The sequence below is a fragment of the Lonchura striata genome, chromosome 2, assembly GCF_050655825.1.
Source record: "Lonchura striata isolate lonStrDom1 chromosome 2, ASM5065582v1, whole genome shotgun sequence".
Classification (NCBI taxonomy): Eukaryota; Metazoa; Chordata; class Aves; order Passeriformes; family Estrildidae; genus Lonchura; species Lonchura striata.
Window position 1 is genome coordinate 35,763,203 of NC_140704.1, and position 10,802 is coordinate 35,774,004.

General features: G+C 39.6%; 1 long non-coding RNA gene across 1 annotated transcript; it reads left to right on the forward strand.

Moving 5' to 3' along the window:
* Positions 1-346: 346 nt before the first annotated feature.
* On the forward strand, positions 347-10,382 carry LOC146768190 (uncharacterized). The gene is made up of 2 exons (XR_014951888.1): positions 347-2,245; positions 2,977-10,382. It is a non-coding gene; the product is annotated as an uncharacterized LOC146768190 (long non-coding RNA).
* Positions 10,383-10,802: the final 420 nt, after the last annotated feature.

Below are 10,802 nucleotides of genomic sequence, written 5' to 3' on the forward strand. Positions count from 1 at the left end.
TTGTTGTTTTTGTTTTGTTTTGTTTTTTGTATTTCCAGCTCAGCTCATTGTGAAGATTCTTCTTGTTGATTCCCAGCAGCATGACAGAGCATTTGCACTACAACATTTCATTCCATTTTATTATTCTGTTCATTAATGGCATCCAAATTTTCCTAGTCTGTCTTCTGGCGTATTTCGGGGTTCAGTACCCCATGTATGCAGAAGCACAAATGGAAGAACATTCACCTTGTCCTCCTTCAGCACCCTTCAGGTGCTGAACACACATTTTAGTGCATCATTTAAGTTCACCCAAGGCTGGTTGGTGTGTATAAGCTCCGGCAGCAAGGAGACTTTATCCTTGCTACTTCTGTAGCTAAAATACACATTTTTACCAATTCCCAACTTAAAATTTAGAAAGAACATTTCCACATTATATAGATTTTCTTTATAAGCTTAAGTGTAGAATTATTGAATCTGATATTATTTTAAAATATTTATTTTTGACTCTACTCTGAAGAAAAACTGTGCAAAAGAAAATAGACTTAATGGAAATGTTTAAATTCCTATAATTGTGGAAAACATAGGGAAGTTTTCTTTATCCTCCCAAGGGTTATGAATTTAACTATATGATTAGGTGTCTGTAATAAAATGAAAAATGGCAGGATCAGAAGAGGTATATCTTGTTTCATACCCTATCCAAGGAGTATATTTTAGACCTGACCTAACATAACAAAGGATGTAGCAATAAAGTATGATAAAAATTCAGTCAGGTCAGTGCTTGGTTATGCATTTGCACATCAGTGCATCTCTTTTTAATACAGGCAGCTTATTTCTTATTATCTAGAGATATATTATGAAATCTTGAAATTGTAAAGTCTGTAAAACTCTTTCTCTATGTGCATGGCTGCCTTGGTACATTATATGTGACATGAAGGTAAAGGTCACCTCATTTTCCAAGAAAAAAATTGAAACTGGAATGACCTGATCAGTGAAAAATATTTAACTAATGCTCTCTAGGTTTATTCTCTCCTAAAAGCTGAAAAATACCAAAGTTGGTAAAAAACAAATATTTTTTTCTTCCAGCAGCTGTTATACAGCACTTAAGCAATGACTAAAACCCCTATGTTTGGAAGAGCCATCTCTTAATTCACTAAGCATTACCAAACACATCACATTGTCAAAGATCTGTATGCCCTAGTAGTTATTGCTATATTTATTGATAAAAAAATCTCTAAATAACATCTAAACATGATATAAACAACACATAGGGGGAGAAATTACACTAATTGACACAACAGATGGACAGACAGCATTTTGATCTTCTAGTTACCTGCTGCCAAAGTCAATCCAAATAACATTATTCTAAACCACTATGAGGCATAAGGGAGTGAGAAAACAAGTTCATCTCTTAGCTGACCTAATGGAATCTCCTTTCCTGGTGATTTGTATTTCACATCCATGTGGTCATGCACCTTCCTCCTCCTCCGTATCTCCTCTCACCTCCCCTTCATTCCCTCTTCTCTTCCTTTGCAGTCCCTGGACATGGGATGACACGTGTCTTGGCTGATTGTGATCTAACCAGACTCTGGACTCACGTTGAGTGGGGGCACTAATTAAGGTGCCCCTTTTTATTAGGCTCTTCTATCCAGCTACTGATTGTTATGAACAAAAGGGCCTTCCTGGTTCCCATGGGGATACTGCTGAATTGAGCTAAGTACTGATATTGAAATGTTAATTAGCTAATTGCTCCTGGGAATCACCTACACCCCCACCCCCCCCCACACACCCCCCCACTGCCATTCTAGGGCTGGGATGAAAGATAGAGGGACCAGTGGAATCATGGGAGGGGGTTTTGGGGATGAAAACACCTCTAAATGGAGGACTGGACGCAGTGGAGGGGGCTGGATGGATGTGCTGGTTGGGGAAAAGGGAACCACATCCCTCGTCTGTGTCTGACCTGTCACCATAACCTGTAGAGGACTGGACTGAGCTGTGGGAAGCAGGAGCAAAGAAACACCTCTTCCTGGTGTTACCAGGAGGGAAGGAGAGGGGACAGCTGCTGCTGGATCTCGGCAGCAGGCTCTGCACATCCCCCCACCCTTCGGCTACCAGTGTGCCAGGAGGAAAGGAGAGAGGACAGTCTGCTGATCGGGACTGCAGATACTGACCGGACAGCTCTTCACCTCCAGTGTGCCACGGAGACTCCAGGGTCAGACTCTGCAGTCCTTCTTCCCCTTTGGCTACCGGGAAAGCTACAACAGCAGGGGTGAGTTCCATGTCGAGTCCCCTGCCCAGCTAACCTTTTCAATAAATCGCTGAACATTAATCAAGGAATAAGCCCTGTTCATTACACTGATTATCAGAAAATTTGCCAGAATTTACTATGTTTGAGATTTCTGTCCATCTGCCAGATTGGTCTGAAATGGGCCAGTGGTTCCCATCATTATCAGGAGTCAGTGGAGATACAGGGTGGCCACAGAAGCCATGTTTCCTTAGGATAGATACTTAAAATTCACCTGAAAATGAAGTTACTTAAATTAAAACTTTTTTTTTTCTTTTTCCCAATTAAAACCTGTGGGAATGGGTGTGAACTGGACAGACAATTCCTCTCTAAAGTTTTGACAAAACCAAGCAAAAGAACTTGATCTGGAAGTAGACGTGGCAATTCCTAGTCCTAGACTTCTCTAATGAAAGCTTGGAGTTTAAAACGCAGCCCTCCCCCCATCCCTCCAAAACCTATTAAACTTTTTGCATTTAGTCCGCAAGGAACGCTCATGAGAGAATTCAAATAATATTCATTGTAGTCCTTATAATTCATCTGTCTGTATTTCCACTGGAAAATTAGTTCTATCCATCAATTTGTAACTTTGTAAACTTTCCTACTTTTCCTGTAATATTTTCATTTTTCTTTACACCTTTTGTCTTCATTAACATATGCAGAACAGTCTTCCATCCATAATGGAGCAGGCTGGGTCATGGTATTTACTTATCTTACAGAAAAACCTCAGTACTGCAATTTTCCCTCGTACAATCAAGAAACATTTGGGGAAATCCCCGTGCTGCTGCAGTTTGGGCGCTGGACAGAAGAGGGTGCCCTTCAGATAGCCGGAGACAAAAAGAGAGCTTGGCTGCTATGGGCGCTGGAAGCAGCCAGAGGACGGCAAGGTCCCAGTGCGCGAGGAGACGTTTCCCAGCGCAGCGAGGCTGTGGAAGCCCAGGCAGCCTGCACTGTACGGCCTGGAGCAGCGCTCCTCGCTCGCACCCTCCTAAAGCTATTTGGACACTTTAACTGAGGCTGCATGAACAGCAGAAGTGGGAAGTTACTTGTCCCTGGACTGCGAACGGCGTGCTATGAACGAGTGATGCTGGTTTTATTTCTGCTGCATTCAGCAAGTGGCTGTGAGTTTATAGATTTAAGGTTGGAGATGTGTGCCAGACTCTGCATTCTGTTCAAATCAATCTTTTTGGAGGTTGTCACTTTATCAAGACTGAATCTCATAAACCACCTGAGGAAACAAATCCTGGCTGCCTGTATGCAAATATTATTTTTGACTCATACTTCTGGCATCCCTGACCTGTATACTCCTACAAGGAGTAAGTTTGTTGGCTACACTGAACAAGCAGAAATGCTTCCACAATGTAAAACACTCCCATAAGAGTGATTCAAGTTTAATCAATTACGTGAGGTAGTTCAGAGAGCAGTTACAGCTGTGCAAAGCATTATTCAGAGTTAGAATTTGACTTCATGTGATAATCAGGCAATAAACTCTCAGTCAGCTGTCAATTTCTGTAGGAATGAGGCATTGTCAGAGCTTAAAGATTTGTTCTGAATGTTTCTATCAAATAAATCATATCTTCTTAGGGGGTATTTTCACCATTTTCTATAAGGAATAAAGGAAATGCTGTCCTTGGTTAGATCTAGAGAGGCTAAATAAAGTAGTGATAATTGCAAGACAGCCATGTCTTGCATGGTCTTACACAGGCTTTAATGCAAGTGTTAAGGATGCAAAGATGTTTTAAAATGTTGACTTACCCTGTGTTTTTCAAATTAACAGAGCCCTCACAGCCCTGAAATGATGCTCATTGGATCATTTTGGTGTTTAAAATATATGCCATATATTTGAAATAGAATCTAATGTTTTAAAATGAAGTAATAATTAGTGTTTTTAATAAGCAGCCTGAAATCCAGTGTTAGCTGATGAGTCATGAAACAAGGAAAACATTTACAGGACATTGCATATATCAGCTTAGTAGAATTTAAATTTCATTTTTTCAAATGCTACTTCAGATAAAATTGTCCTTTCAGGGGAACATACTTTCTCCACTAGAACTGCACCAGGTTCAGCATAGACTGTTATAATTATGCAAGCCCCACCAATAAACCCATTACAAGTATTTCAACCTTCCTTAATTCTTCTATCACAATATGAAAGCTTCATTCCAAAATATGTTCCACCTGTAAAACTGTTTATAGCATGAAGTCTAAAATATCCTGAAAAAATGTTGTGCAGCTCCATTTTGCATTGATGAAAATCATAGTTACATATGACCAGAGTTTAAAGTGATGTGCTACTTTACCTTTCCTGAATGAAGCAGAAGTATCTGGAGATAGTGTTTTGTGGTCACATTTACCCAAATACTTGAGGTCAGCCATTATGGGTTCTTCAAGAACAGTTACAGAAGCCAAGGAAAATGTGTTTCATCCATGGAGAGGAAATACTGACTTGCACAGGAGAATAGGAAGAGTGACACCGGATCTTTTGGCCATAAATTCACATTCCATTGGATCATCTTGCTTTACCTGTTATTGTACAGTTAACACTGAAAAGACTTAGAGAAGTATGAAGTAGTATTATTTTATTTATATATGTCATAGAAGACAAATCAGGAGATTAAAAATGTGTTGACTTCTTGTTTTGCTAATTTTTATCTTCCCTGAATACTCTGAACATGCAGAAGTACTGTCTTCTTCTCTGGAAGCATTTGAACAAGTTGGGTAAGTCTTTGCTGCTGTTTCAGAAGAGTAATATAAAGGTGCTTATTTAGTCTGTATTGTTGAGCAGAAATTACATGGCATCCTGACAGCAAAAAAGACTAATAATCAAAATAAATTTAATTTATCTCTGCTATGCTTTGAGCTGGACTGAAGTTTCTCTGCAAGACAAGAAAATAACTCATAACTGTAACATTCTGGAGGAATTAGAGACAAAATCAATATACTTTGTTCATGATGCACATCATTGAGTTGATATAACACTGATTATAAATTCTCCATCAGTAGTGAGGGCTGGATGTTCAAGCTGTTCCAGTAGTTTTCTTGCTTGACAAAACAAGCATGAGTTGGTACCACCTGATGCCAGCTAGATTCTTACTTGAGAAGCTGACAGTCCACACTATAGACTTTGTTGCTTATTTACCATTGACAAAAGTTATGGTGTTCTATTAATGGATTTCTTTAGTAAATGTCCAGAGTTTAAATGGCCTCTATCACAGGTCCATGTGCTTTGGTCATGACTTTGCATTTACTCATTTCAGTAGAGAAAGAAGCTCATAAATCTACACACCATCAGAGATTTGGAGGCATGGTGGATATGGGGAGGTGATGTGTGTTGGGAGCTCCGGCTTTTAGTATAAGTGAGCTCTTGTAGACAGAGCAAGGGCAGCTCTGCTGCTTTCTGAGTGAAAGATGGACTGGGTGGAGAATAGTAATTGTAGCATATGAGATCCATAATAGGCCAGGATTCACTAATTCCACTGCTTGTTGAATGACAAAGTACAAAATTACGCAGAAGCAGTTTTAATGGTGAGATAGATCTGAGGCCAAGCCGCAAATTCAAATCAGAAAGCAATCACAGGATTAGCAAATAAAATAGCCAGGCACAGCCATATTTATAATGCAACACAGGCAAGGACTGATAGCAGGGGTCTGAGCTCAAATGCAGCCTCTGAGCCAAGGGCAGAGGCCCCAGATACCATATCTTACAGCTCTTTCTCACACTTTACTTTTAGAAACAGTCTGATTCAATATTGAAGCTGATGTCAAGGAGTGGTAACCAAACTCCTGGGTGGGGGATGAATGGGAAAGAGATTGTAGTGTGGATGTGCACTTGGGGCCTGACATTATACAGAGGAGTAGCTTTAAAGACACAGGGTTGTTGGTCTGGGATTTTTTAAAAACATTTACACTCTTAAATCTGATGTTTCTGGAGAAAAGACTGAATTCTCTTTAATGATCTGTCTGTGATTTCTCACATGCAGACAAAGCTAGCTCATATCCTAGTAAGACTTTGAGGATGTTTAGCAATCACCACCACACCTAGCTTAGAGTCTGTGGCTCCCAAATTGATGGCCTGCTGTTTGCAAGACAAAGACCATCTGATTGTCAAGCAATCTAGCTAAAGTCACACCAGAAAACAAGCTATTATGGGGAGCTTTTTGGAGTAAATGTGGTATAGTGCAGGTGCTTGGGCAGAAGCAGGGAGTGCCCTTGATACGAAACAAGCTTTGAGTTCATCACTGAACTGTTCCTGGAGAGAAGGGCCATTATGTAGACAACTGAGTTGTAACACATGTAGGTTTCAAGCATTTTAATTTGAAAGAGAGCTAGTTTACTACCTAAATATTTTTTCCCTGAGCTTTATGCTTTGATCCTGCATTGCTGTAGGGAATCTTGGCAATAGGGGACAGCTTGTTACATTCCATCCTTGATAAGAGGATATTATTGCTCAAGTGAGAACTAGGAGACACACAAGGATAATTCTTTGAATTTTAATTGTTCTGGAAAAGGATTAGATATTTGGAAGATACAACAAAATTTTTGTCTTTTTTGACCTCTACTAATCCAAGGTAATTGAAAATTTGATTGAAGGTTGGAAAAAAGCGTTACTTTTACAGAAAAAACAACTATCTGCAACTTTACATCAGCTCAGCAACCATAAACTATAGCACACATTTTTATTACTCTGAATATATTCAAACTGCTGGAAGAAATTAAGAAAGTGCTGGATAGTTATATTAAAGTCAATAGGAATCTTCAGTTTCATTGTCATTGTGATTTAAACTGTCAGTAAAATGGAACAGTTATATTGAATGTGAAGCGAGGTTTATGAGAATGCATGTCTGTGCCTTGTGTTATACTCCCTGGTTCGTGTTTCTCTCACTGTATTAGGTTACTCCACCCTCTCACCCCTCATGTATCAGCAATAATATGATTAGCATATATCAGCAGAGGGAATTTTTAGAGAAAAACGGCATGTCCTTATTTTGAATAGTGATAGATTAAGTTTTCTCAGACTGTGGAGGCATTCGTAGCTTATTTAGTGTCATACATAGCTAATAATACTTTATAGAAGACAGATGCAAACCTACATAGGTATTTGGTTTCCAGGACTGCTTCAGTGGTGGGTGTTTATCTTCATTCTGTCACAAACTGTTATCCTGTGCCCATCACTCCACATTACTCTTAGAAGGAGCTCAATAATGTCAAACCAGATACAGTTACAATGTATATATATAATTTTGCATGAGTAATTAAGTCTGTCTTTACTGTGTTTCTCTTGCTTTGGTTTGAGTTTTTCCAGCTACATTTTCCATTAGTTTACTGCCTACTTCTGCTAGATGACTGATGGGATAGGATGATACCAAGGATACAGTAAGGTGTATCTGCTGTAGTTTTCGGCTTCATTCCTGGGTCTGTTGTGCACACTGCTCACACACTGCTCACATGTTGCTTCATACCCAGCTTCTCATTTGGATCAAAGCAGTTGTTTGTTCCCTGTGGGGGAAAACTTGAATGTAGCTGGAAGCTCCACCTCAGTTACTGTTCTAGGTGCCAGTAGAGACTGCACTAAATTCGGCTCTTTGCTCTCTCCTCGGCCCTCCATTGCTGTCCCATCTCAACCCCTACATGCCCTCATGGTGCATAGCACATGCCCTCAGCATCATGTTACAATAACAGTGTCCTGACCTTTTTTTTTTGTCACTTGGAATGGAAAAAGACAGGGGTTAAAAAAGTGTTTTAGGATGGCAAGGACAACAGGGGAGGCCTGCAATGGGATCTATGTGCATGAGCACAGCTACCTCAGTTTTTTGGAGCCTGTATGTGAATGGCTGGGAGGTTGCCTGGGTACTGCATGCCTGGAGAAGTGCATGTTGCCTTTGAGACAAATTCCCTTCTGCGACGACCAAACATTTCTAGTGACGTGAATGATCTGCTTTAAATGCATTTGGAGATTGATATGGCCACAACGTAGTTGGAGGAGGAAAGGGATTTATGCAGTTATGCTGTCACAGTGAGCTGGGGTATGCACAGGGCAATGAGGGCTGTGCAGGTGAAGAAAGATCTTGCTCTGACCTTCTCTCCCATTGCCTTTTTATAATGCTGTTTGGATCAAATAAAATGAAGTTTTACACTCTATCTTTCATTTAGTTGTGGCTAGCAGTGAACAAAGAGTTCTTTTAAAAAAGGTAATTGCATTTTCCTGTCTATCATTCCTTCTCCCTGTTGAGTGAACCGAAGTGTGACAGGGACATACCTTGAGTGACAAATATTGATCTCTGGAGGCAGGATGGGCAGTTTTCTGTTTCTAATTAATGACATTCTTCTTACAAGCTTTGAAAAGTAAGGCTTTGGCAAACTGATTTTTTTACAGTTATCTTTAAATTTGTGAATAATGTCTCCGCTATTGAAAAATTATGGCTATGAGCATCATCTGTAAGGCTGTTTAACCAGAAAAGCATGCTACATTAAGTGGAGATTAATGCCATTGTTATAAATGAAAATTTGTCCAGCCAAATTAAAATGAAAAATAAAATATTTATTTTGCAATTACATTTTGTCTAGCCAGCCACAAGGAAAGAACAGTGCCGAGCCTGGGGTCGGCGCTGGGTGTGCAACAAAGAAGACAGCCTCAGGAGAGGGTCCCTCTATGCCCACACACCATCCTCTTGGTACCCCTGATGTAGTTAAGGGAGCCCGGCATTCAGATGTATCAGCCAGGAGGATTTCTGTGATATCAATCTCGCGTCGTTGACGTGATGATCAGCACCTGGGCGTCCCCTTATGGCCAATCTCCGGAGGAGCTACATACATTCACTTGTAAATGAGGCTTCAACACAGACTGAGTTTCACCTATGGGGGGGTGACTCCTAATACAGATATGTGTTTTCTAAAAATACTAAATATTACATATACCATATTAAAACTGGCTCGAATTACATTCACTACACATAACACCATTATTACTTTTATAAGATAATAGAGCCCTGAGTTTTTCTAGCTCTGTGCATTAGCCTGAAATGAACTTTCTTGCTCAGCGGTTTCATTTGTATCCTCATTTTCAGTCACTAAACCATAAAAAAGACACACTCCAATTCTCCAATCAGTTTTGAGCACTTCCTGAATTAGAAAAAGACTTCATGTTTCATTTCTCAACTATTATCTGCCTTCATTTAAACTATTGTCTTGTTTTATGTATTAGCTCTTAAGACTTTAGTCAGTTTTGATGCTTTTTGATGTATTTTCAGTCTTTTCTCCCATGACTGTTTTGCCTTTCTCTGATATCCGCAGGGACCCTCTCAGCCCTGGCAAACTGCTGCCCCTGTTAAAGCTTGATCAACATGTAGTTATATCAACATGAGAAGAGCGTGAGGTGGTTGGGCTGCAATTTCTTTTCCAGTGGAGCTACGTTATCAGTTCCTCACACGCACCCCTTATAGACAGATTGACTGCTACAGCTTATCCTGTTCTGTGAGGGAATAAACTCTTAGAAGGTGACGACCAGAGATGGCTCAAGCTACTCATACTTTCCTGACTTCTGTAGACTAATATTGTATCGTTTTGGTGTGTAAACACGTTGCCCTAAGCCAAAAGCTTGAAACCTGATCCTGTCTCATTGTGTTTCTCCGCAGCTTTCCTTCACCCCTCTTTCAGGCCGCGTGTACGAAGTGCGTAGATCACAGCATGCCGCGTATCGGGTGTCTCTGACAGCTGGCGACACGCTTGCAATGCATGCATAGCGCCAATATTTTCAAATGGAAGAGGGAGCCCAAAGGCTTCAAAGGTTTCGTAAGGTTTGCTCATAAATTCTGTTTTAATCCAGGTGGTGTTTCCATGGGTTTAATAGTCTGAAAAAAAGTAATCCTTGTTTTCAAAGTGAATAGATGATAAACCCTGAAAAGCAGACACTGCACTGCCCACATGCCAGTGCTTTTTGAAGTACTGAAGAGCATTCTAGGGGCTACTGCCAATTTGTTTCCCCCAACACATATAATATAGTTTCTCTTTTAATTTTATATACAATTTGCTGTGTTATTTATAACGACTTCTTTTTTATCGGAAAATCTCTGTGAGAAGACTTAACTGGAATGAAAGCAAGTAAACCTGACATGGTAAATTCTGGAAATTATATACTTCCCATTCCTCTTTTTATTCAAAACAATGCCTGTTCTTTCTTGTATTTCACTGTTGTATAGTAATGTGTTTCTTCATATTGCAAGTTAATTATTTTCAACTATTTTTAAATGTATCTTTTAAAAATAACATTATTTCAGTTATTTCTATGATGATTTCTCTGATGGCAGTAAATGGAAATCCCAGCTGAGTTTCTATCTTCAGTATGCTAATTACTAGACAAAGTAAAATCAGATGGTTTTATCTTGCAGTGCACTATAACTATTTCATATACTCCCTCTAAAAGCATTTACAACTTACTGAACAAATTGTACCTTGATTTGGGGGAGTTGTTGCAACATACAAACAACATATATTCTTTTCCTTAACTATTCAATAGTTAATATTTCCTGTAATTTCAAAAGTCTCTTGC